The following is a 25,897-nucleotide window of genomic DNA, read 5'->3' on the forward strand; positions in this document are numbered from 1 at the left end:
TAACCATGATAATTTTCTTTTCTTAAGTTGTTTTTTTTTCAGCATTTTGCCACATCAATGATGAAAATAACTAATATAAGCCCTGTGGAACTCTCAGAAAGAAAGGTTTGTGATCGGATTTTCCATACTATTTCATCTGGTCTAAATTCTTTTTTTGTTCGGGGAATTGAACTCTTCAAGGGTCACTAATTATAATATTTGTCCCATTTAGTGTTAGAGTTCAACTAGTTAATCTTTTAACTCAATTGTGTTGTTTATCCTCGACATGAACTCTCCATAAATAAACAGACATCCTCTTGTCTACCCTTCTGGTGTCCACTGTACTCTGAGGTAGATGAATGTGTCTACCCCTCTGTCTTGCACTTTTGTCTCTGGAAGGGTTGACAGAGAAGACAAGCGCATCCCTCACAATGTGCCCAGTGAAAAGCTCTGAAGCACTATTTTCTGCTTTCTAGGAGGTGGATGCCTCCCCTGTCACACATAAGTGAAAGGCATCAGTTCTCATCAGAGGATCTTGACAACACGGAAGGAATGAGTCACCCGAAGGAAGCAGAGTGCATAGCATTTCAAAAGTGATCTCCAAAGACTGATTATTTCTCGTCCTTGACATCCTGCCAAGGGCTAGATACAGTGAACATTTGGATGGAACCAGGCGTACAAATCACAAGTTGCCTAGAGCCCCCAACGGCCTGCAACAGGATAGCATGCTTAACTTTTGTTCGGTTTTTTATTGTAAGTTGTAAACTTTTGACTGTTCTGATATGCCTTGCTATTGATATACCAAGATTGAATTGTGACAGGATGTCCCACCTGATTGAAATCAAGAATGTTCTATTAAATCTTTCGGAAAATAATGAAAAAGCATCTATTATAGGATACCAGACAGTAGAATATATTTTCCTAATCATGTCATTGAGAAAATACAGAAACTCATTTTAATAGATATAAATAGGATTTTTTTGGCTTCGTATTATTAATATAAAATCACACATAATAAAAAATATGAAACTTTCAAGTCACAAGTTAAAATTTTTATTTTCGGAAGTGCTAACTTTGCTGGTGAAAATAGGTCTGTTTAATCCTCATTGCTATCTGGAACTTGACTGCTGTTTTTACTGCGGCTGCTGTAAATGGTTTCTTTAGTAAGCAAGAGAAATCACAACAGACTTGTTATCAAACCCACGATAACCCTGCTTTTGTTATTCTAACATTCAAAGTGCTCACTTGATGATATTTTGAAAGTCCTTTATGAGTGCTGCATGAGATATAGTTTTGAACAATACGATCTCTCTCCATAAGAACATTATCAATGATAAACTGGCTTACCCTGCAGAGATCAGATTGGGGATCAAACTGTTTCTTTCTTCTCAAAAGAAATTTTATGCTCATCAAAGGTAGCATGCAGAAAGATAAGAGTCTTATTTTAGCCAGAGAGAATGCTAATCAAAGCAACTAAGTTCTGGCACAATGGGAGCTCTAGAGACGGCTTCACGCTGATTGTGTCCTGTCTCGGGACAGTGTCCGTTCCCAGATTAAAAGATGTAGTTTCTATCTCCCCCACAAATTCGAGATTTTGAAGAAGTAAACAACCATATTTCTCTGTTCCACTGTCGGGGAGTTTTCTCCAGTCTCCTGCTGGTGTATGAAATGAAAGATTACATTCCAAGCTTACATTTAAGGCATCTTCTCAATTAAAGCAGGAAACCCCGTGGATATAAAATAGCATTGCTCTCAAAATACATCAATCGTCTCTGGTTTCTCAGTCCTGCATGAGGAACCAAGAGTGAGTCCAGGGTCATGTAAGATTATTAAACAATTCATACAATGTGGGAAACCACTAGTCCTACATCTGGTCAACAAGGGGGACTTGCCTGCCATCCCAAATGCTCTGTCCTTCAGAATCATCTGAGTACACAAAACTCCAAAATATAAGCAGTTCCAGAAATTTTCCACGAAGTGATGAGTACATGAGTTTCCACTGATGATACAGTAAACACAAATTTAAGGAAAATTTAGCAAAAACTCAATCTTCAAGTCAATAGAATGTATGTTCATGGGTCACGGATTTAATAAATTTTAATAACATATAATTTATTATAAAAAGTTAACGTAATTCAGTGTTCTTCAGTAAATAGTCTTCTTTTCAACACCTCTTGGCTGGTAAAAAGAACATACCACATACATGTGGGTTTCACTCACAAGTTCACCAACATTGTTTCTGGCATATATATAGTTTTACTATATCAAATGCCCCTTTCTTTTTTCTTGTGCTTTTGCATTTGGTTTTGTTTGTACCTGCAGGTACATGTATGTAGGTATTTTTAAGTGTTTGGCATAAGGTGCAGTGAGTGTATGTGTACATACTGTGAGTCTGGAGGATAGAGGGCAATCTCAGATATTCTTGCTCAGACTCTGCCCACCCTGGGTTTTTGAGACAGCGATTCTCACTTAACATCTGCTGTAATTTAATTTATGGTGATGTGATAAAACACCCTGACCAAAGGCAACTTTGGTGAGAAGGTGATTGTTTTAGCACACAAATGTAGGCTACAAATGTCTTCCTTACTATATCTAGATGGAACAAGGTATCCATCCAAAGAGAATAGGATCCAAAAAGTCAGTACAAGCAGTTGATATAAATCCTGGTGGCCCCCCAGTCTGGCTGAGCCATACAACTATCACACCACATTCAGAGGGTCTAGTTGGGTTTGTTCCTTCCCAATCCAGCTGGAGTTGGTGAGCTTCCATTAGCTCACCTAATGAAAGGTAAACTCTTTCAGTGGGTGTTGATTTTCTTTTCAATGACAGGGTTTTGTGATGTTTTAATAATATGTAGGGATATGGAGCTCCTTTTCTTCAGCTTCGGTGCCTTCACTACCTGTAAAACTAAGGATTTAATATTTTTCTTCACTGTCCTGACTGGTTTTGTTGTCAGTTTGACACAAAAGAGCTACTAGAGTCATCTTACAGGCTGGAACCTCAATTGAGGTTGAACAAGTCTGTGAATTTCTTAATGAGTGAGTGATGTAGGGGGTCCTAGCTTGTTTTAGATATCACTTCTAGGTCATTTGTCTATAGTTCTATAAACAAAACAACAAACAAACAAAACAAAATAAAATCCAGACTGAATTTTCCACAGCCCCTGCGTTAGCTCTTTTCTCCAGGGTGCTGCCCTGTGACTTCCTGCTGTAATTGCTTTGTAAAGTATTATATGAAAGTTTAAGCAAAATAAAAGTTTTCCTCTCCGAATTCCTTTTGGTGATGGTGTTTTATCATAGAAATAGTCACTCTAACTAAAATATTCACATCATTATAGAAATTATACCATGAAATATGTATTTTGTCTTTATTGTTTACTTATTTATTTATTTGCTTGTTTGTGTTTGTGAGGGGTTCTGACTATGTAGTACTGGCTATCCTGGGACTTTCTAGCTAGATCAGGCTGGCCTTGAATATATACCTGCCTTCCAGGTGCTGGGATTAAAGGCAAGGATCACAGCCCCTGAAATCTTTTAATTGTTTTACATTTTCATTTCTTCTCTTATTGTGCCGTTCCACATCGTCATGCCACTTCTGGTTAAACTTAACATTTATTCTCTTCTACGGGGAATTACCTTTGCCCCATTGGAATGTCTATGAATAAATGAATAGTGGAATAATTATCTGTTTACAGGTCTCTTCTACATGCTGTTCACTTACTGGAGAAGGATGCCTTGGCTTTCTCGGTGCACTTACTAATTTTATGTGTAAACGTGACAACTCAAGATATGCCTATATTAAATCTTGCTTCAGGGAGTGTCTATGGGTGTTTCTGGACCAGCAATTGAATGAATCAACAGTGTAGAGAGAAAGAATGTCTTCACTAATACAAGTAGGCATCACCTGACCCATTTAGTATCTGGCTAAAAAAGGGAGGTTATGAGATTTTCACTACTGCTGATTTTACCAATTTTGTTGATCTGTTGTGTGTAATTAATGCACACTGTACCTATTTGCATATTGATGAATTTAGATTACTGTGTACACACCAATGTATGAATGACATTTTATGCATGCTATATTACAATTGATATATATGTATATATACATATAAGTATATATCAATATATACATAATTTCCCTTCAAACCATTTCTTACATTATATTTCAATTTAATTCATGTACTTTCTAAAATATTGTACATTATTACTAAATAATATGTTTCCAGGGTATTTTAAGAGCTCTTCTAATCTTTTGATGATTTCTGCTTTCAACGTATTAAATGCTGTCTTTAAAATAAAGGATGATCCCCCTGAGTCTACATGGAAGCTGAGTTTCTGAAATTGAAAGAGTGTGTATGATTTCTATCAAGAGCACTGCTGCATGTGAATCTCACAGGCATGAGGAAGATTAACTGGAAACGCAGTGTGGGGCACAGGCATCTGAGGAGCAGTAAGAGCTGATACTTGACCTTTTGAGGTTCTTGGGGGGATTGAAGTTAAAGAAACTCCAGGTGGTCTTCAGAATCACTTGACATTTTCTGTAAGTGATGGACCAAACCAAAAAAAAAAAAAAAAAAGAGCCAGAAAAAGTCAGTAAAATAAAGTTTCCTTCCACCAGTTTATTGAATATATTTATTTCATACACCTCTTTGGCTCAACAATTCATGGAGCTAAAAGGCCTTCTGATGTCCTCGCAACAATTAACACAGCACTCATTTTTCTCAAAATTCACTCTAGTGTCTTTTGCTTCACATTACTCTCAGAGCTTTCTAAATCCCAAAGTCTTAATGATTATATCTGTGTGGATGACCTAAATCTATGATACCAACCCCAATATTTTTCCTATAGGTTTTTGTGTACTAGTGTGTGTGCACGTGTGTTTGTGTGTGTGTGCACACGTGTGTATGTGTGTGGGTTTGGATAGAAGGTATATTTCTGGAGGTGGGCTTTGACATTTTATGCAGCCCAGACGTGACTTGATTCTCCTGCTTCCACCTCTGAAAAATGATGAGCTATCAGGAATATACAATGATGTTCAGCTCAAGGCCATATTTTACAGGTGTGCTTTTTAAATGCTTTTTTATATATCAATTTCAGTATTTGTGGGTACCCAAACTCTTCTTTCTCTCTCTTATCACTGTGTAGACTAGGTTGATCACCAGTTCACGATAAGCCCATTTCAACCTCATGAGCTCTAGGATTGTAGGATATAAGCAATGAGTGGCTGAGGATCTTCTAATATATTAGTTTATGTCAACATAATTAAATCTGCAATTTAAGGGGCTCACTACTTTTCTGTTTTACTAAGAAAAATTATCTTTTCCTTGAGGAGTTTGCCAACAAACTCTTCTATGAAAACAAAATAAAAAACAGATGCAACTTACAATAGAAGCTGATAAGCCATCCTTAATATATAGTGGCAGTAATCAGCAAACTGTCCCTATGTTTAGTTTTTATCACACAATAAGAACTATATATAACTATTTATTGTACACAATATAGTCTTAGACTTCCTTTATACTTGTGGTTGACAGCAAACTGTAGACCAGGTCTCCAGTAAGCAGTCTTAAAAACTAAATAGTATGTATGCCAGTTTTTTATTAAGGGGGAATTAGTTAAGGATGGTGACTAAATATTTACTATTCATACAGTTGCTGTATTATTTATTTTAAGGCCTGAAGAATTATGTAACATCACCACTAGAAATGATTATTTTGTGGGGCATTGTGCTTAAGCAGTGTTTTAGAAATATGGGCACAATTTTGTTAGACATTGGCTTTCTTGAATATTTTGTTGAGAATGATGCATCAAGATCATTCTTAAATTTTGGAATATTGTTTGGACAACAAAATTGAATAACTGACAGAGACCCACACTGGAGCACTGGACTGAGCTCCTAAGGTCCCAATGAGGAGCAGAAAGAGTGAGAACATGAGCAAAGATGTCGGGACCACGAGGAGTGCACCCACCCACTGAGACAGTGGAGATGATCTACTGGGAGCTCACCAAGGCCAGCTGGACTGTTACCAGAAAAAGCATGGGATAAAACTGGACTCTCGGAGCCGGGCGGTGGTGGCGCACGCCTTTAATCCCAGCACTCGGGAGGAAGAGGCAGGAGGATCTCTGTGAGTTCGAGACCAGCCTGGTCTACAAGAGCTAGTTCCAGGACAGGCTCCAAAACCACAGAGAAACCCTGTCTCGAAAAACAAAAAAAAAACAAAAAAAACAAAAAAAAAAAAAAACCAAAAAAAAAAAAAAGAAGAAAACTGGACTCTCGGAACATGGCGAACAATGAGGGCTGATGAGACACCAAGGACATTGGCACGCGGTTTTGATCCTACGCAATGTGCTGGCTTGGTGGGAGCCTAGCCAGTCTGGATGTTCACCTCCCTAGATATGGATGGAGGGGGGAGGACCTAGGACTTACCACAGGGCAGGGAACCCTGACAGCTCTTTGGACTGGAAAGGGAGGGGGAGAGGAGTGGGGGGAAGGGGAGAGGGGTGGGAGGAGGGGGAGAAGAGTGGGAGGAGGGGGAGAAGAGTGGGAGGAGGGGGAGGGAAATGGGAGGCTGGTGGGAGGAGGTGGAAATTTGTTTTTTTTTCTTTTCTTTTCTTTATCCTCCTTTTATCAATAAAAAAAAGAAAAAAATCAATAAATCAATGTCTAGTAAAAAAAAATTGAATAACTGAAAAGATCTCACATAATATATATCAAAGTCTAATGTGAGCATGCTAAATTCTAAGAGATTTTCCTCTGAGATTTTATGTCTTCACTAGCCATTATGCAATGATGAGCTCCTCAAGGGAAATAAAAATCGCCAATGAATTTTGGTCTCTGCCCCAATTAAAGTCATTATATAGTTTCCTTTTAGACTTCGGCACTGATGAAATAGATATTATGGTTACTTGCCTATTTGTCTTCTTCATGTATTGTAAAAACTTGATTTGCCCTTTCTTACTTTAAGGAAAGAGGTTTTTCCTGAATGTACTTCATAGAATTAAATGTTAAGCTTAAGAATAATTAATTAATTTTCATTTAAAATTGTACTATAACACCGAAACCATGATTGAAATGTACCCTGTCCTGTTTTCTCCAGAGCAGTACCAAGACAGTCTCTGGTAGTTTCCCTTTCTCAGTTATCAATTAGAAATTAATAATGACTATGATTGGACTCAATATTCTCAGACAAGTGAAAACCCTCCTTCTTATATAGATATATGAAAACACTCTATAGCTTATATAAATATATTCTGTCTATTGATACCAATTGGAAAAAAATTAGAAACAATCATATTGACAGGCTCATCTTCTTACTACCTACTTTTTCCAGTATAATTAAAAAAAGCTTCCAAAGTCCAACTTTCCCTCAATACTATTGGCATCCTGACTGTCAGAGCCTGAAACTACAGTTAACAAGCCTGACAATATATGTTAAAATCTCGAGTGAAATCTATCCTCTCTCACACTCTTCAGTGGTAAAGGAACAGTGTGGAACACAGAAAAGCATGTTGCACACACTACAGTAAATGCATCCACATGAGAAATTTTATAAATCAACTTGAGCTACGGAAGATGCATGTGTGCTCTGGATAGAAGCATGAGTCTGTTTTGTAGGGGTTGGGCCAGGATGAAGCAATTAAAAAACGTACATCTCGTGTACTTGAACTAGACACCATACCTTCTTTGCAGATCATTATACCCATAATTTCCTCTATACTGGTTTTTTATAATCATGTTCTTTCCCCTAAATAAACAAATGTGTGACATTTGACTATTGCTATGAATAGTATTCAATCACAGAAAACTCATTAGATGAAGACAATTTCATTGGGTTTTATATAATACTAAATAAAATGCAATTTTCAATGTAAATATTGTTGGGAGATATTCAGATGGCAATTATGTAAAGATATTTAACCCCTGATCTCTTCATAAACATCCAGCAGGCTTCCTAACTCTTATACAAATGCTGAATGTTTTGAAGTAACACTTAACAAGTGTGTTAGGTTATGTCTACCTGCATCAATCCATTTAGGCTTCTGTAACATAATACCACACCCAGAATGGTTTAAATAGAACAGAAGCATATTTCTCACAATGATGAATGTACAGAAGCTCCAGGAAAGGCTCAGGATATTTGTCACCGGATAAAGGCTAACATTCAAGTTTATTTTTGTTATATCTTCATATTATGGAAGGGGAAGGGAACTCTATGGAGCCTCTTTTTGAAAGATACTAATTACATTTACCCCATCCTCATGACCTAAACACCCCACCAAAATCCTATCTCATCTCGTGATTTTATATTATCACTGTATAGGATTTTGACATATTTATCTATTGGGTGGGTATAAGCATCCAGTCAACTAAATGGACTTAGAAGTACTTGTGATTGTAAAAGGATCAATAAAAGAAACTTCTGTTGCTACTGATAATCACTACTTCAACTGGTTATTATTTTCATGTCATGATTTTATTTGATTGAATTATACATTTCGATGTAGTTTCAATGTTTTCCTTTTTTTCCCAGAAGTTAGGCCAAACATCCTGCAACTTTTTATCAGGGACTACAATTTAATAAGGAAGGAAATGTCATGTACTATTTTTCCTCCTCTTGAAAACTTATACAATCCTAGCCTTTTTCTCCTCTAAACCCTAGACCAACAACAACCTTGAATGAAACCTAGTTCTTCCAGATGATTTCTGGACTTCTGACTTATAGGTAAGGTAAAGCTATAGTCTATAGTATGGAACTTCAAACACCTGCATTTACACTGGAAGCCTATACCAATCAAGAAGCTTTTTTCTTCTCTGGGAGTGAAGGGTGGGCCTTGTCCTTCAAAAGTTCTCTGTTCTGTCTGGGGTGTAATATTCTCATTCTTCTTGTATCATGGGATTTGAAGGAAAGTCTCTCCACTCCCATGAAGTACCAATTATGCATACCTATGGCTATGCGGCTACATGTCTTCTAACGATTTTCTACTTTGATTCTTAATTATGACTCCCTGTGGTGGTGCTCCTAGCTCTCTTAACATAGCTCATCTGAGGATAATTTTGAGTCAGTCTCTTTCAATGATCCTGCTTCTTAAATCCTAACAAATAGCTGTGGTGTTTTGTTTTTTTATTTTTCTTGGCGGATAGGGCATACATGTTGGATGCCTCAGTTGCTGACTATGACTCCTCATTGTTAAATTCAAGACCTGAGGCAGCCTTCCAATCACACCACCACTACCTCCCTCAGTTGTTACCACACAGGGAGGCAAGTGTTATTATATATATGTATATATGTATGTAAAGATACACACACACATACATATATATATATATATATATATATGCACACATATTTATATATATGGGGAGGAGTAACACACTGAAGGTTAGAACATCAGAATGGTCCAGATTGGAATAACCTTTGCAGGTTTTCAGGCTGCTGTGATTTTTTCAGATTTTTATGTAAACATTTTCTTATAGGTTATTTGAGAAAAGAAAGCACCATTTAGTTTTTTACATTCAGTTAATATGGAAAGAGGTAAAATTCAGGTCAATCATTCATTTGATGAGTATTTTCCTGCATGGGGGAGGGGGCAGACAAACCAAACAGACACTTTAGTATCTCGGCAAGGACAGTTAAGTCATAATCTTGGGTTAAACAGAACTTCAAAGAATTCCTTACAGGAATAAATATAAATGAGGGAGAGAGGAAAACACAGGCTATGAATAAAGAGACCTTTAGCATGCCATTTGAAATGATCACTGAGGTCAAAAACCTTCAAAAACTATGAAGGTAAATATTTGGCATGCTAGAAAATTTTCTATGCTTTATTTGTAAAATTGTTAAAATGAATAACAGTAAATATGTTTCAAGACTGACTTTGGGAATGCTAAATAATAAAGCAATTATTGAGGGACTATGGAACACTTTGACACCCAAACTGTTCTGTTCTAGCTCCTCTTGAAAATGAGGACATCTTACCCTGAACATTATGAGAGATTTATTCTGCTTAAAGGAAACAAAAAGAAACACTGTTGTTCCTTGCATGTCAAGAATCTTCTAATTGAATATTAGAAAGCACATTAAACTCAAGCATTAAATCCTGGTTTTATGAGGAAGAACAAAAACGAAGATCATATTGTATTTTCTACATTTCCAGGAAAAAAATATGAATTAGGACTTTGTTAATATAAAGATCCTGAAGATTGAAAATTTTCAAATTAGAAGCATTTCTAAATTATTTGATGTTTTTTTAAAATAATCTTTATATCATTAAAATGGATGTTTCTGGGATGAGTTACCTATAAAAGTGGTTTCTTTTGGTTCATGATTTCAGATGCTCCTGACGATGTTCCAGGGCATGACAGATTGGCCCCATTGCTATGTGTCTTTGGAAACGCAGTCCTTGGTGGAGGACATGTGAAAGAGCAAACATCATACATCACGATACAGGGGGTTTCTGTTTTATCTGTGGTCTGGCAGCTTCACCTGAACCTGATGCTGTCTCTGTTGATGACTACGATTTCCCAATCCTGAGGTAAAAGTAACCTCACCTCCGTCTCTTCTGCTGCCTCAGCTGTCACCACACAGGGAGGCAAATGCTGTTGTTGTTCTTTTTTTCTAAGACTATTTTATGAAAAAAGACTAAGGAGTCAGACGCCAGGCTGAAAGCCTACAAGCTCAGAGATACAGAGAAGGAAGCTGGCTGACTTTTCTCCTCTGATGTCATCTCAGGAAGAGGTCTCTCCTTTATGCCATCTAAAAGAAAATTTCTCCAGATTCCCCCCCCCCCCGCTCTCTCTTTCTCTCTCTCTCTCTCCCTCTCTCTCTGACTTTCGACATTCCCTTACACTGTATGGTTACACTTCACTCACTCAACTGTTTGCTTGCTTTGTGGTTGATTTTATTTAAATAGTGCCATCTTGGGGTTCACAGAGTGATCAAATGTCCTGCCATACTTACCCCATTTTGTCTGAATAAAAAGGAAAAGGTTTTACCTGTAACAGAGTGAAACTTTTACAGCAATAAAGCTATTTTCCTAAGTTTTCTATAATGTCCAGCACAGTTATTTTTGGCAGATTTAGAATTAAGAATTTCTGAGTTCAAAGTTCTGTAAGATGTTTCTGTCAGTCTCATATGAGCTCAGCAATGTGAATGTCCTGAGAAGTTTGTAATCTGAAGCTGATCTTTGTGTAGTTATTAGCTTAGTGGTCCTGTTAGGAAAAAAAAAAAATCCTAAAATGAGTGACTCCACCAGCCCATGGAAATCCAATTAGGTCAGAACAAACCACATGAAAATGCCCATCGTTGTATTAAACACGGCGCTCTAGGGTGCCCCAGTGCGTGGTGGGGAGACAGGAAAGCAGGGAGCACATGCAAACCTGCAACCATGTGTTCCTCCTCTGGGAGCCCACTTAAATACACTGTTTGAATGGTCCTGACCCCCGACCTGGCCTGCTGGGATTTGTAGTTCAGACCAATGCAACTCCCAGGCCAGGGGGCTGGGATGGATGCCAGGGGCTGGGATTACACTCCCAATTTAACAGGTACCACCCCCACAATTGAGGTAGATTGTCATTACATGGTCCCATCTTCCTGAAGATCTCAAAGGTGTTGACTGCTTTTGCACAGAAATGACAGCAGAATGGGCTAGAGCTGGGCAATACCACTTGGCCAATTTACTCTTTTTCCTGGGACATTTTCTCTGACCTTCTTCAGATGGCTCACTTTTTCAGATGTCTCCGTATTCCTTAGTTGGATGCCTTTCTTCTCCTGTAAGGCCAAAAATAAAACCTTTCCCCACCCCTAAATTTCAGGAGTTCCTTTTTTGGTCCATTATGTATTTGCTAAAGCAAAACACTATTTTGACACCCCCCCAAAAATTTTTTTTTCAATTAATTTCTTTTGAAATTTTGAAACAAAATATACTTTAGTATGTATGGGTACTTTACCTATATTCTCCCTTTTCCCTATAAATACGAATCAATTTTAAGTGTATTTACTTTTAGAAAACAAAGAACATTCGTGTTGAATTACTGCCATCTTTCTAGTTACCCTGTAGAGGGTTTTGGATAATTTGTAAATATGTCTCTGATTTCTTTAGTATTAAAAAATACCAATTAGGAGCTATCTGAATTTTGTTCATGGGTGATGGGACAAAAACCCACCACTACCTTGTTCACAGAAACTCTAGAATTTAAAAACAACTCTCTTACAGAAATCTGTCTCTGCTGTGATTAGAGCCATAGACAATCCCAGCCTTGCTCAAGAATTTTATCACACCTTCAAATCACTCTGATATGTAAGGGTTTAGAAAAGAAACCGTAGTAAGACTTCAAATTTACTTTAAAAATTTAAATATCTTGGGGGCTGGAGAGATGGCTCAGAGGTTAAGAACATTGCCTGCTCTTCCAAAGGTCCTGAGTTCAATTCCCAGCAACCACATGGTGGCTCACAACCATCCGTAATGGGGTCTGGTGCCCTCTTCTGGCCTTCAGGCATACACACAGACAGAATATTGTGTACACAATAAATAAATAAATATAAAAAAAATTAAATATCTTAACCGTGTTTTAGGGCCAAACAAAGATATCATTTTTATTTAAGATAAAACCTCAAAAGCTGATGTCCACAATATTATGGGCCGTGTTATAATATACACTCTTGCATTCTAACATGGAATTAAGATCCATAGTTTAAGAAAACCCATTTTTCTTTCATATCAGTAAGACAAGTATGTCTTTGGTACATTGTCACTCAAAAATATTATTAATTTAATTTTTTCATGCCTGATAAAAAGACATTTGTTACTTTTTATAACTTGGCCCCCAAAATCAAAATTCTCTTTACTTCATCAAACATTTTTTAAGGCATCTTTGTCTGAATTAGCCAGTAAGGTATTATTATATTGATGAATTTTAGATTGAGGAAATTGTTTGCAAATTATTTTTAATGTCTGTTGTACAAAATATCAACACACAGAGGGGCTGCTTGATATTCTTTGTGGAACAATTTTCCACTGATATATTTTAACAGGCTGAACATGCTTATAAGTAGACAATATTTTGGCAAAGATTTTTTTTATCCTGTCCTTGTAAAGGTTACAATAAAATAACAGTCTTTTATCAATCACTATAGTAGATTATCCTTTAGGTAATAAAGAAACAAAAGGGAATTCCAGGCTACAAAATGCCCACTGACTGAACCACCTTATATAGCCCTTAAATCTGTTACCATTCTCTATTAAATTCATGACTACTGCTGTACTTTATGCCCTCAACCAATCTTGCTTTTTTTTTCTTTTACCTGAGATAAAGTTCCAAGTCTGAGAAGCCAAAATATTAACCCCTTGAAGAGGCCAATCTGGATGCCAAAATTTTGTTGAAATTGTAGTTACATCTGTCTCTATGTCTACAAAATTTTCAATTTTAATTAGCCTCAGCTTTGGTCTCTGATCATTTATAGCAAATATTTGTTTTCTGATCTTGCCAGAAGTCTTTGTTTTATCTATTGAAGCTCTTCTGCCCTTGATACATCCAGAGAAATAATGTTTTTAACAACAGGCAATAAATCTTTGTTCTGCGGATGAGTTTTTTTAGATAGAATGATTGAGTCAAATTTGATATTGGGGTTGTGGGAGGCCCCCTAAAGTAATTCTCAGTGGCAAAAAGTTTACCTTGCCTGTCCATTATTGATCTCCACCCTTTAGTCCAATGCCTGCCTTTGCTACCCTTTCTGCATACTCCAGAAGACTAGGGTCTACTCTGATTTCTTTCTAAAATGCATTGCCTAGAATCCCTTTTCAAATGACCTTGCTTACCACAATTAAACAATTCGCCATTTAACATCTTTATTTTTCTCTAAACTACTAGAAATAACTTCTATTAGAGTAGTATCATAAGCATAAAATTCAATATCAGTTATATTTCTAATCAGTTCATATATTGGTGATGATCTTGCCTTTAAAGCCTAATCACTTTTTTGCAGTTTCAAAAACCAGAAGTTTTTTTACCTGACTTTTCAATGTCATAAAATTTTATTTACAGTTAAAATCAATCTTTGCAGAAAAAAATCAGTGAATAATTTTTGGGCCTTGTATAATTCAGTAAATAATCCCGTTCCCTTTTCTGATCTTGGGAAATATTAATATAATTAATTAATATTAATATATTAAGATTTGGGAGTGAGATGTTGGGGTGAAAACCTATAAGCTCAGACAGGCAGAGAAAGCAGCCACCTGCCCTTCTCCTTTGACACCATTTCAGAAAAAGTGCTCTCTCCTATGCCACTTGAAACAAAACTCCTCCAACCAGATATCCCTTCCCTATCCTTCCTGTGCACCCCCTTTCTCTATGACCTCCTGACTTCCCCTCATTATCTATGGTTTCTCCCAAGGAACTGGTTTCTTGCTCTACCACTTGTCCTAGTGTTGGTTTAATTTAAATAATACAATTTCTGAGCTCATAGTGTGAACAAATATCCTTCCACAGGGAATGAAGGCAGATATACACATGCCCTCTGATGGCAAGTTCAAAATATGATGACCTGCCATTCAACTTCTTCTCCAAATAATGCCACCTTGGGGTCTAAAAGTTTAATATGAGATTGTGTAACGTGGGGTAGTGGTGGCAAATGCCTTTAATCCCACATTTGGGAGGCAGAGGCAGGTAGATCTTTGCGAGTTTAAGACCAGCCTGGTCTACAAGACCTAGTTCCAGAACAGGCTGAAAGCTACAGAGAAACCCTGTCTTGTAAAAAAAAAAATAGAAGAAGAAACAGAAAGAGATAGTGTAAGATACCTAACACTTAAACAACACTGTGTTCCAAAATATACGTTGTCTTGTTTTCCATGTTAAAACTATATTGCCTTTTAATTAATTTTGCCTTCATTTCTGTAATTTGACATCCTTTAAATCATGATTATATTGACTCAATATTCTAAGAAATTAACTTTTACCTTTAATCAATTTATAATTGAAGTTGAAATTATGTCAAAACTGCTGATTAGAGATATGAATATAACCTGGGAATGACAGCTAGTTCATGTCCTTGAAACCAGCAATTTGGGAGTAGAGGCTCAAAAGTAATGATGAGTCTAAAGCCAGACTAGATTGTAAGACATCATCAAAATCAAAAACTAAAATAAGTGTGAATAGGATCTTCCCCATGTATTTAGGAGAGTCACACTTTGCTTAGCTATAGGTATAATTTTTCTACTTCATATTTATTATATGTCTGAAACAGTGACAATCTTTCTTCATTGCATAGAAAAGAAAAATGATCAGTGCTGATTCTTGCATCTAGAAATTTTCCAAAAGAGAGATTATGGGGTAAAAGAAACACTCCTGCATTTCTGGTGGGAATTTAAACTGGCACAGCCCCTTTGGGTGTCAGTGTGGCAATTTTTCAGAAAATTAGGAAACAACCTCCTTCAAGAGCCAGTAATACCACTTTTGGGTGTGTATCCAAAAGATGCTCAATCATGCCACAAAAACATATGCTCAACTATGTTTATAGCAACATTTTTTATTATAGCCAGAACCTAGAAACAACCTAAATGCCCTTGGCTAAAGAATAGATAAGGAAAATGTGATACGTTTATACAATGGAGTACTACACAGCAGAAAAAAAGATGACATCTTGAATTTTGCAGGAAAATGGATGGAGCGAGAAAACATCATTTTGAGTGAGGTAACCCAGATCCAGAAAGACAATTATCACATGTACTCACTCCTAAGTGGTTTTTAAACATAAATCAAAGAAAACCAGCCTACAAATCACAATCCCAGAGAATTTAGACAACAATGAGGACACTAAGAGCGACTTACATAGATCTAATCTACATGGCAAGTAGAAAAAGACAAGATCTTCTGAGTTAATTGGGAGCATGGAGACCTTGGGAGAAGGCTGAAGAGGAGGGGTGAGGCAGGGAGGGGAGCAGAGAAAAATGTAGAGCTCAATAAAAAACAATAAAAAAAGAAATTTTCCAAATGATAGTAAATACTGAATAGTGAAAGACTTTGGTAACAGTAGGCTAAAAATGTCTTCTTTCATATATGCTTTGTCACTAAAGTTGAGAGCATAGCATGTAGGTCTTTGTGCCTGCAGATTTTCAGAGAAACCACGAATGTTAAGTACATAATATTGTGTTTCCTAAGTGAAAGATGTAAAAACTGTTCTTCCACTAAGAAAGCTCTGTAATGGAATAGACTGGTGTTCTGCACTGACTCTTGGTCCAGATCATATCAAACTTCTACAACCAGGTCTTGAGAAGTCTAGTAATCTAACTGACCCTTATAATCAGGGGTTCTCCCAGGTTGAAAAAGAGATGGCTAATAGCCCAAATGAACTCTAGGCTATCTGTATGCCCAAGTCCAAGGCAGACCCTTAGACTCTTAAATAAAAATAACTTGTGTTTAGAACACATCTTCTTGGAGGAAATGATATGTACTCTGAGTTGAGTTTCAAAGTAATTATGTTTTCTTGTACAACAGAGGTTCATTATACTAGGATTTTTTTTTAAACTACACTGGGGTTAAAAACATTGTGAATAAATTACCTGTTATTAGACTTCCTGAAGTATGATCCAAGTTGATGAAGTCAGTGTGCACAAGGTTTTCCTTCTTGTCTCCTTATGTGCTTCTATTCTTCATAGGATGCCAGCATGGCCCCCTTAACTTCACGTTTCTGCGGGCCTGTAACTTTCTTCTGCCGCCTGGAAAACATCCCCGACACTACTAGCCCTACCTTGATTCTTCCGGGTAACTTTTCAAAACTGAAATCATATGTAATATCCTCTGACAATTTTTCCTAGGATATATGAAACAGTAGAGCTTTTATTTTTATATTGCTCCATATCCTTTTACATAGTAGTTCAAATGGTTTTAAGTTCCATGGTAGCTGTTTATCTACTGAATTGGTGTTCACTCTGAATTAGAATGTGCTTTCTGTGGAAAGAACTGAGTTCAGCTTGCTCATTTCTAAACTCTCATTATGAATCATAATGCCTTACCTAATAATAGTTGGAAGAATGACTCAATGAGCAAATCTGAAACTAAATGTAGAATTTGCTATTATTTTCTTCATACTACACATATTTACCCAATAGGTTAGGCTAATCATGTGAGCAACTTTTAGAAGAGAAACACTTAATTTATCTGCACATAAAGTGCATATTCTAATTCCAGAATGACTTTCAATTACTCCTGGGAGATTAAAGCATGAAGAAGCAAGTTTTGATCTTTAAATGCCATTATGTTAATCACTATCATAACTCTTTAGTACTCGGTGAGACCAAAGGTACATTAAATTAGCCATTGTACCGCCCTTAATGTAAGAAGAACAAGTTGTTGGTACTAAGCATCGCAGAACTCTCCCAGCAGAGTATCATTCTCTTATTCAAAATGATTTCAGAAAATCAGTAGTGGATCAAACATTTACCAGTAATGTGTAGTTGCCTATGATTTTTGTTGTTGTTTAGTGTGTGTGTATGTGTGTGTGGTGTTTGTGTGCATGTATGTTTTTGTGTTTTTAATCATATAAAATTTCCCATTCTCTAGCAGGGTTCTCATTGGCTATTGATAAAACATGAAATACATATCATTCACTGAATAAAATGATTACATACAATTTTAATACTTCAGGACAAAAAGTAGTTTATGGCATTAGGATTAGTTGACAGACTTGAATTTCCTATACGTTACAACAAAAAAGTTGGCATTTTTATGAGTGGGTTTTTGCTACTAACATGCATTTGAAGATTTCTAGAGACTAAAACAAAAGACACAAATAATCTATTTATACATATAGTAAATGTCAAACGTAAAGGTAGATATGTAGTCCATGTCAATTTCATCTGGTTTCTGTTGGGACAGAGAAACCTTTCTAGGGCAAAGATTAGATCATTTCGAATTTGGAGAGGGGAGTCATTAAAAAGTCTACGGACGACTAATTCTAGTCTTCTAATTCTTTTTTAATGTTATCATATAATTTTTTGAAGTGCATGCTAGTTGTAAAAATGTGGGATGAGTCTGTGCCACAACAGGGGTCTTTTCACTGCTTAGTGTGTGTATATAATATAGTAAGGTGATCAATCATATGATGAACACAGCAATCATCAATATATTACTTCAAATTAAATTTGTTCTCCAGTGTGCATACTCTGGGCAAAAGAGCTTCAAGAATGCCTTTTTTTTAAAATAAGCGTAATTTTAGCTCTGCCAGCAAAAGGCTCTAAAGTTATGCTCCAAATGGGAAGGGCAGCACATTCCTGGTTAGGGTATGTGTTATTTAGCACATTCTTGTTTTTTTGTTTTTTTCCTATTTCTAGCAAAGTACAATTGCATGGAACATGTTTTCAGGCTTCTCTAGGGACCTAGAACACAAAGTATCACCTGCACTTTTTCTCTCGGACAGCCTTCCTCCATACATAGGGATGCACACTATCTTGGTTTAGGTATAGGAATAGAAGGGTAGTACCACTGGAGATGTTATAGCTTTATTCACTTTTTATTTTTAAATGAAAATTATGTTTTCTTTATTGTGTTTAACTATTGCTCCTGTATGTATGTCTGTGTAGGACATACTTGCTTGGTGCCTGGGGAGGTCAAGAGAGAGTATCAGATCTCCTGGAACTAGAGTTACAACTAGTTGTAACCCACCATGCTGGTGGTGAGAACTGAACATGGGTCTCTGGAAGAATATTCAGTGAGAACTAAAGAATAATTCCCTAGTCCTACTTTATACTCTCTTATAAATGATATTTATTCTTCTCATAAATCTAAGGTTGACGGAATGCATTAAGTCATATTTTAATATTTTATCTCCATTTTAGATATTCTCTGACAATGTGGAAATCTTTGTTTACATTAAAATATCTCTACATAAATTATTACTTGTCTGTCTACTGATTTGCACCCAGACCAATATTTTGACCATATATAATATATGAACTACATTCTAAAAATTTGCACATTTATTTGTAAATTTGTAAATGATGACAGTAGCTGGCATACGTATTTTGTGATTGCTAAAACATCATTGGCCAGTAATTCAGCTTGGAATTATTAAACTTGTTATTTTTCCCCAAGAAGAAAACATCAAATTACTTAAGTTAATACTCTTTATGTTTTATAGATAAAGTTAGTATGGAAGTAGTTGTGTTCTTTTTGCATTTATATATAAACAATGATAATGATATTATTTAAGAGGAAGCATGAAAATAAACATTTCCACTTGAATAATATATGATTCCTAAGTCAGACATTTTGTAAATATGTGTGCATCAAAGATGGTTACTCACTTTGTGAGTCTGTGACTTTCAGTTACTATTCTGCAAAGACTGGAAATGATATATACAATATATTGGACTAAAATACATGGAGAGAAATTTGAAAAATAGTGGTACAACTGATTCAAGATGCATTCTTATTTGTTTATTCATTTGTTTATTTTGTGTGTATGCATGTGTTCATGTGAGTATGTGAATGGGTGCACAAGGATACATATTGTGTGTGTGTGTGTGTGTGTGTGTGTGTGTGTGTGTGTGGTATAAAAGCTAGAAATTGTGTTATGACTCTTCCTAAAACATTCTCCTCCTTTATTACAGACATGGTCCCTCAGTGGACCTCCATTTCATCAATTCATTTAGACTTGTTATTGACAAACTCCGTGGATCTCCCAGTCTCTGTCTCTCCAACAGCTGGAATACAGATGTGTGCCACCATATTTGACTTTCATATGGGTTCTTGGGGAGGGGTCTGGCCACTCCTGTATCTTGAGGAGCATACATTACTCATTTTTATGTTTACTATTGATAAACAATCAGGTTATCAGAAAGGGGGCAATGTTATCATTAGATTATTTCCTGCTGAATCAGAGTGTTGAAGCCTTTGGACAAACTTGATCTTCACCCTCAGGGTATAGACAGGGGTCACTGGCCTCTGGTTCTGTAGCTGGGGGCTATAAAAGCAGCTGATTAAAAGTCTGGTTAGAAATAATTTGAAGCTGTGTTGGAGAAATCTAGATGAAAAATTTATAAGGCCGGATGTGACTAGGAGGATGAAGAAAGAATAAGAAAGGGGGTTAAGAAAGGTGATAGTTGATTCCATTTTGGATTATCGGTGATCCACCGACCAGAAGCATTGAGTTTTTTCTTACATTTTTGGAGCTCTGTCTGGTTGTCAGGTCTTGTCTTTTACTATATTTGACTGGTGTAAGTAGAAGCAACTTTCTTCCCCGAGGAAGAGACAAAGATCACCTCCTTCCGCTGTTAGTAAATCCATTCCTCATTGATTTTGTAGCACATGTGGCAGCCAATGAATCTATTCGGCCCTGGAGGGTAAGGATGCCACCTGTTGGAGATCCTGGATGAACTGAGAGGAAAACTGATGGTAAATACCTGGGGACGTAGTCAAACCTGCTGCTCCAATAGTGATGCTGGTGGTTATATCAGGACTGCTAGAGGCAGCATGACCGGAACCATTTGTCCGTCATGCCATGCCACTATAACCCTGTGGTGGGAGTCAGTAATGGTTCTTCATCAGGTATTCCCCCTTAGTTTTGGAAAAAGGAACCCCAGGGCACAAGTCCTAGGCCATCCATCGGGCAGTGATAACTTTATGTGCTGCAGAGAATTGAGGCATTGTGGATTTTGGGGCATAGGGGCTGAGTGGTAGCACTAAGTGTTAAGGAATTCTTGCATTCTGCAGAATCCAGGGAGCGTCTAAAGCATGTTCCTGAGGAGTTCAAGAAGCCTGTGATATTAAAAAGAGAGATGTGGGGAGAGATAAGGGGAGTTTGTAGTATTTGACTTAGAACAGTTAGCAAGAGGGAAGGCGAGAGAGCCTAAGGAGACAATAGGTGAGGCCATAAATGCTGATTGCGAGTTTGATCGAAAAGAGACACACAGCCAGCAGACTCCAAGGTGGTTAGGCAAATCATTATTCAGCAAATATGCAGAGGTTGATGTCTGAAAGAATAGATGGTGTGATAGGGATGTAGGATCAACATAATTAAAAAGGAGTGATATTTGGGATGTAATATCTTTGCAGAACTTTGAAGAACTTTGGGTAACTTCTCTTGTGTTATTCCTAGGAGTTTGATTGTTCCTGATGGGCAGCTACGAAAAGTGCTGTGGTAGAGTTTACTGACGACCCTGTCTCCCAGCTGGGGTGCCATGGGTCATTAATTAGAATAAAAAGATTGGTTATTGTTGTGGGAATTTGGTCCACTTAAGGAGTAGTTTTGGGGTGACTAGCACTATTGGCGTGATCTGCTCAAGATATGTGACTGGATAAGAACCGAGGACAGGGCTCATACTCTCTCTTGACTTCCTCATTCCTTGGCTCAGTGACCTGGTCTAGAACATTCCTCACTCTTCTCCGGTGAATAAAGAGGTAGTGGTGCTGTCTCATCCTCTATTGTTGAGTGAGTTATTTCCATTTCATCTATTAATAAAGAGACTTCTGTGGATTCTTGCATATAGACCATTTGGTGTAAAATGTAGAAAATCGCCAATAAAGTCAGCCTTCATAAGTCTCTGACCAACGTTGACAGAAATCTCTAGTTTAATCATCGAGAAAGCAAGCATGGGGCCAGGTGTTTTGGAAGTTGATGGAGAAGTTATAGGGACAAGTATCTGGTTTTGACAGTCTTTTTATTCCAGTCTCCAGACCCACCGTGCATGTGGTCTGGATTCAATCATTTAAGTGTCGGTTTCATTAGGTATAAGTTTTCTGTACCTTTGATATCTTTACATAACAATACATGGAGAGTGAAAATCTGAACATTTTTTCATTACCATTAATCACTTTCCTATACAGTCAGAACTTTCACTTACATGGCTTATTCATGTACTCACTCATAGGTGGTTTTTAAACATAAAACAAAGAAAGCCAGCCTACACACCACAATCCCAGAGAACTTAGACAACAATGAGGACACTAAGAGAGACTTACATAGATCTAATTTACTTGGGAAGAAGAAAAAGACAAGATATCTGAGTAAATTGGGAGCATGGGGATCTTAGGTGAGGGTTGAAAGGGGGAGGGGAGAGGCACGGAGGGGAGCAGAAAAATGTAGAGTTCAATATAAATCAAAAAAGAAAGAAAATTCTTTGATTAAAAAAAACTTTCTTGGGGTAGGTTGATCCCAAATTTCCTGAGAAACCGAAACACTGATTTCCAAAGTGGTTGCACAAGATTGCATTCCCACCAGCAATGGATGAGGGTACCCCTTCCTCCACAGACTCTCCAGCAAAGGCTATCATTGGTGTTTTTGGCCCAGCAATACCACTCCTGGGAATATACCCAAGAGATGCCCTATCATATGCCAAGAGCATTTGTTCAACCATTTTCATAGCAGTATTATTTGTAATAGCCAGAACCTGGAAACAACCTAGATGCCCCTCATTGGAAGAATGGATGAAGAAAGTGTGGAATATCTACACATTAGAGTATTACGCTGCAGTAAAAAACAGTGACTTCTCGAATTTTGCATGCAAATGGATGGAAATAGAAAACACTATTCTGAGTGAGGTAACCCAGACCCAAAAAGATGAATATGGGATGTATTCACTCATTATTGGTTTCTAGCCATAAATAAGGGTCACGGAGTCTACAATTGGTGATCCTAAAGAAGCTAAGTAAGAAGGTGAACCAAAGGAAAAACATATAGTTACCCTCTTGGCTATGGGAAGTAGACAAAATTGCCGGGGAGAAAATTGGGATCTTGGGGGTGGGGTGGGATGGGGGTAAGAGGAGATGGGGAGAGAAAAGGGAGAAGGGGAGGATGGGGGGAACTTGAGGAAAAAGGAGGATTGGGATAAAGGAAGGTTGGATATGGGAGCACGGAAGCACAATTCTTAGTTAAGGGAGCCACCTTAGGGTTGGCAAGAGACTTGAACCTAGAGTGGCTCCCAGGAGCCCAAGCCGTGGTCCCCAGTTAGTTCCTTGGGCAGCTGAGGATAGGGAACCTGAAATGACCCTAGCCTATAGCAATACTGATGAATATCTTGCATATCATCATAGAACCTTCAACTGGTGATGGATGGAGATAGAGACAGAGACCCACACTGGAGCACTGGACTGAGCTCCCAAGGTCCCAATGAGGAGAAGAAGGAGGGAGAACATGAGCAAAGAAGTCGGGACCACGAGGGGTGCACCCACCCACTGAGACAGTGGAGCTGATCTACTGGGAGCTCACCAAGGCCAGCTGGACTGTGACTGAAAAAGCATGGGTTAAAACTGGACTCTCTGAACATGGCGAACAATGAGGGCTGATGAGAAGCCAAGGACAATGGCACGGGGTTTTGATCCTATGCAATGTGCTGGCTTTGTGGGAGCCTAGCCAGTTTGGATGTTCACCTTCCTAGATATGGACAGAGGGGGGAGGACCTAGGACTTACCACAGGGCAGGGAACCCTGACTGCTCTTTGGACTGGAGAGGGAGGGGGAGAGGAGTGGGAGGAGGGGGAGAGGGGTGGGGGGAGGGGGAGAAGGGTGGGAGGAGGGGGAGAAGTGTGGGAGGAGGGGGAGGGAAATGGGAGGCTGGGAGGAGGTGGAAACCTGTTTTTTTTTTCTTCCTTTTCTCAATAAGAAATAAAAAAATAAAAAAAAACTTTCTTTTACCTTCGGAATTCACCTAAGATTTTATATCTTCAGACTCTTACACACTTTCTTAGACTCCTGGAACTCACTGATGGTTTCACAGTCTCAGACCTTCATTAACATTTATTAAGCTTTCATTGCAACTGGGTTGTATTTTTATCAATAGTCTGTCCTGGGCTCTCTTTAGAAACTTCAGTACTGCCTCACAGTGCCCAATCTCAATTTCTCTTTAAGATCCATTCATGTCATTCTAAAACTAATACTACCTTGGTGACTCTCATATTACAAAGTTCAGCTGCCCATCTTAGGTAGAATCTTTTATGAATACATGGAGGTGCATGTTTAATGTAAACTTTGTTTATTATATCTCATAATAATCCCTGTTTTATGATTTTTGTTTTCATGACAGGAATTGCCATACCAAACAAAAACAATAAAAAAAAAAACAGGTATGGGAATGAGGCCTGGTGAAAGACAGATGGACAAAGGCATTATAGGAAACTGAATCAGCCGACAGCCTGATATGTAACAATTTCCCAACACTATTAGGACAAGCACTTACTTAATGGTGTGGTTCTCTTGAATAATAAACATCTATATGTAAGAGCTCTCTTAGACAGATATTTTTCTGAAGAAATGGAAGAAGAGAGAGCACGTTTGGACATAAAAGATTTCAGATCATTGTGTGTGTGTGTGTGTGTGTGTGTGTGTTGCCACAAACTGAAAATTGAGCATTCCAATTTAGGCCACCAAAATTTACTTAGACCAAGCTATTTGTAGTGACAAAGTAAGGCTTTAATAAAATCTAGATTCATGGAGAAGAGAAGACAGGGTCATAAAATGAAATCCGCTGGGGGCAGTTTCTCTAAGATGCAAGTGGGAGCAGACAGGCAAGAGAGAAGCCCAGGAGGACATAGTCGATCTGTGAGATTCCCAGGATGGAGTTGGCCATTCCTAGGAAGGATAGAATTCATCCTTGGTGGTGTGGGAACTGTGAGTGACTAAATTAAGTGTGTTTTATCTATGGTAATCACCTTATGAGTTGGAGTGATAGCTAATTCAAGATAAGGAACCTGATGAATTGACAGGTAGGCATTAGAGGATAAGACCATATATCCTTGACTAGACAAAAAGTTTAATAAGATTGAGTTATCAGCCTGGCTCATACACATGGATGGGTTACAAGGAAAAGATCAGCTATAAGTTTGGATTTAGGAAGAGACAGAGAGAGTAAGTCAGAGCCTAGAGGCTGATCAAATTGAAGTGCAATGTCCCAGAACCCCTGGGGTATGTCAGTCCAGGAGTGTTGGTGAGATGATGACTATCCAGATCAGCCCAAATACAGATAATACAATTTTGCGAATTAGGATTGAGAGGTATTTAAAAGGAGGCATCCTTGAGGTCTAGGACAGAGAAAAACCAGGAGTGTGACTGCCTCTGCTTTGGCAAGAAACAGAAGAAAACTCAGCAGAAGAAATGGTTTACATAGCTTTTCTGAGGGTGGGTGGATCAGAACTTTTCAGGATGAAGCTTTCCAGAATGATGATTGGTGGAATTTCAAGTTCAGAGTTTGGACTTTTTACTCTGTAGTGCAGGGACTGAATTGAGCACTTAGAACTGTTAGAATGTTCTGTGGGTGGAATCTGGTAGCTGGTGGTCCTGGTGGGAGTGGTCTGGCCACTCATGTGGCTTGAAGGGCACATGTCTGTGTATGTATATACACATACATATATGGGAGAGAGAGAGAGAGAGAGAGAGAGAGAGAGAGAGAGAGAGAGAGAGAGAGAGAGAGAGAGAGAGAGAGAGAGATTCGTTCTACAAGTTCTTATGTTCTTATTCTGGAGAACTCTAACTAATACAGTCAGCCTTGGTAATTTTTTAAGACATGTCTCAAAGTAAAAATTAATACAAGGGACTGGAGATCAAAGATAGGGCTCAGTGCTACAGTACAGTCGTAATATACATAACCCTTCCTTTACCCAGAAAGACTTTATGACATCTCCCAGAAGTTTATGTGTTTGTGTGTGTGTGTGTGTGTGTGTGTGTGTGTGTGTGTGTGTGTGTAGGTATGTATTTATTTTTGTCTTAGCCAGGGTTTTATTGCTGTGAAGAGACATTATGACCATGCCTTCTCTTATAAAGAGAACATTTAATTGGGACTTGAATATAGTTTCAGAATGCTTGTTTATTCTTATCATGACAGGGAACATGGTGGTACACAAGCCAACATGAATCTGTGAGTTCTACATTTGAATCTGTAGGCAGCAAAAAGAGATTCTGAAATTGGAATGAGTTTTTGTGGGAATTCAAGGCC

Source organism: Microtus pennsylvanicus, chromosome 15, assembly GCF_037038515.1.
Source record: "Microtus pennsylvanicus isolate mMicPen1 chromosome 15, mMicPen1.hap1, whole genome shotgun sequence".
Taxonomy (NCBI): Eukaryota; Metazoa; Chordata; class Mammalia; order Rodentia; family Cricetidae; genus Microtus; species Microtus pennsylvanicus.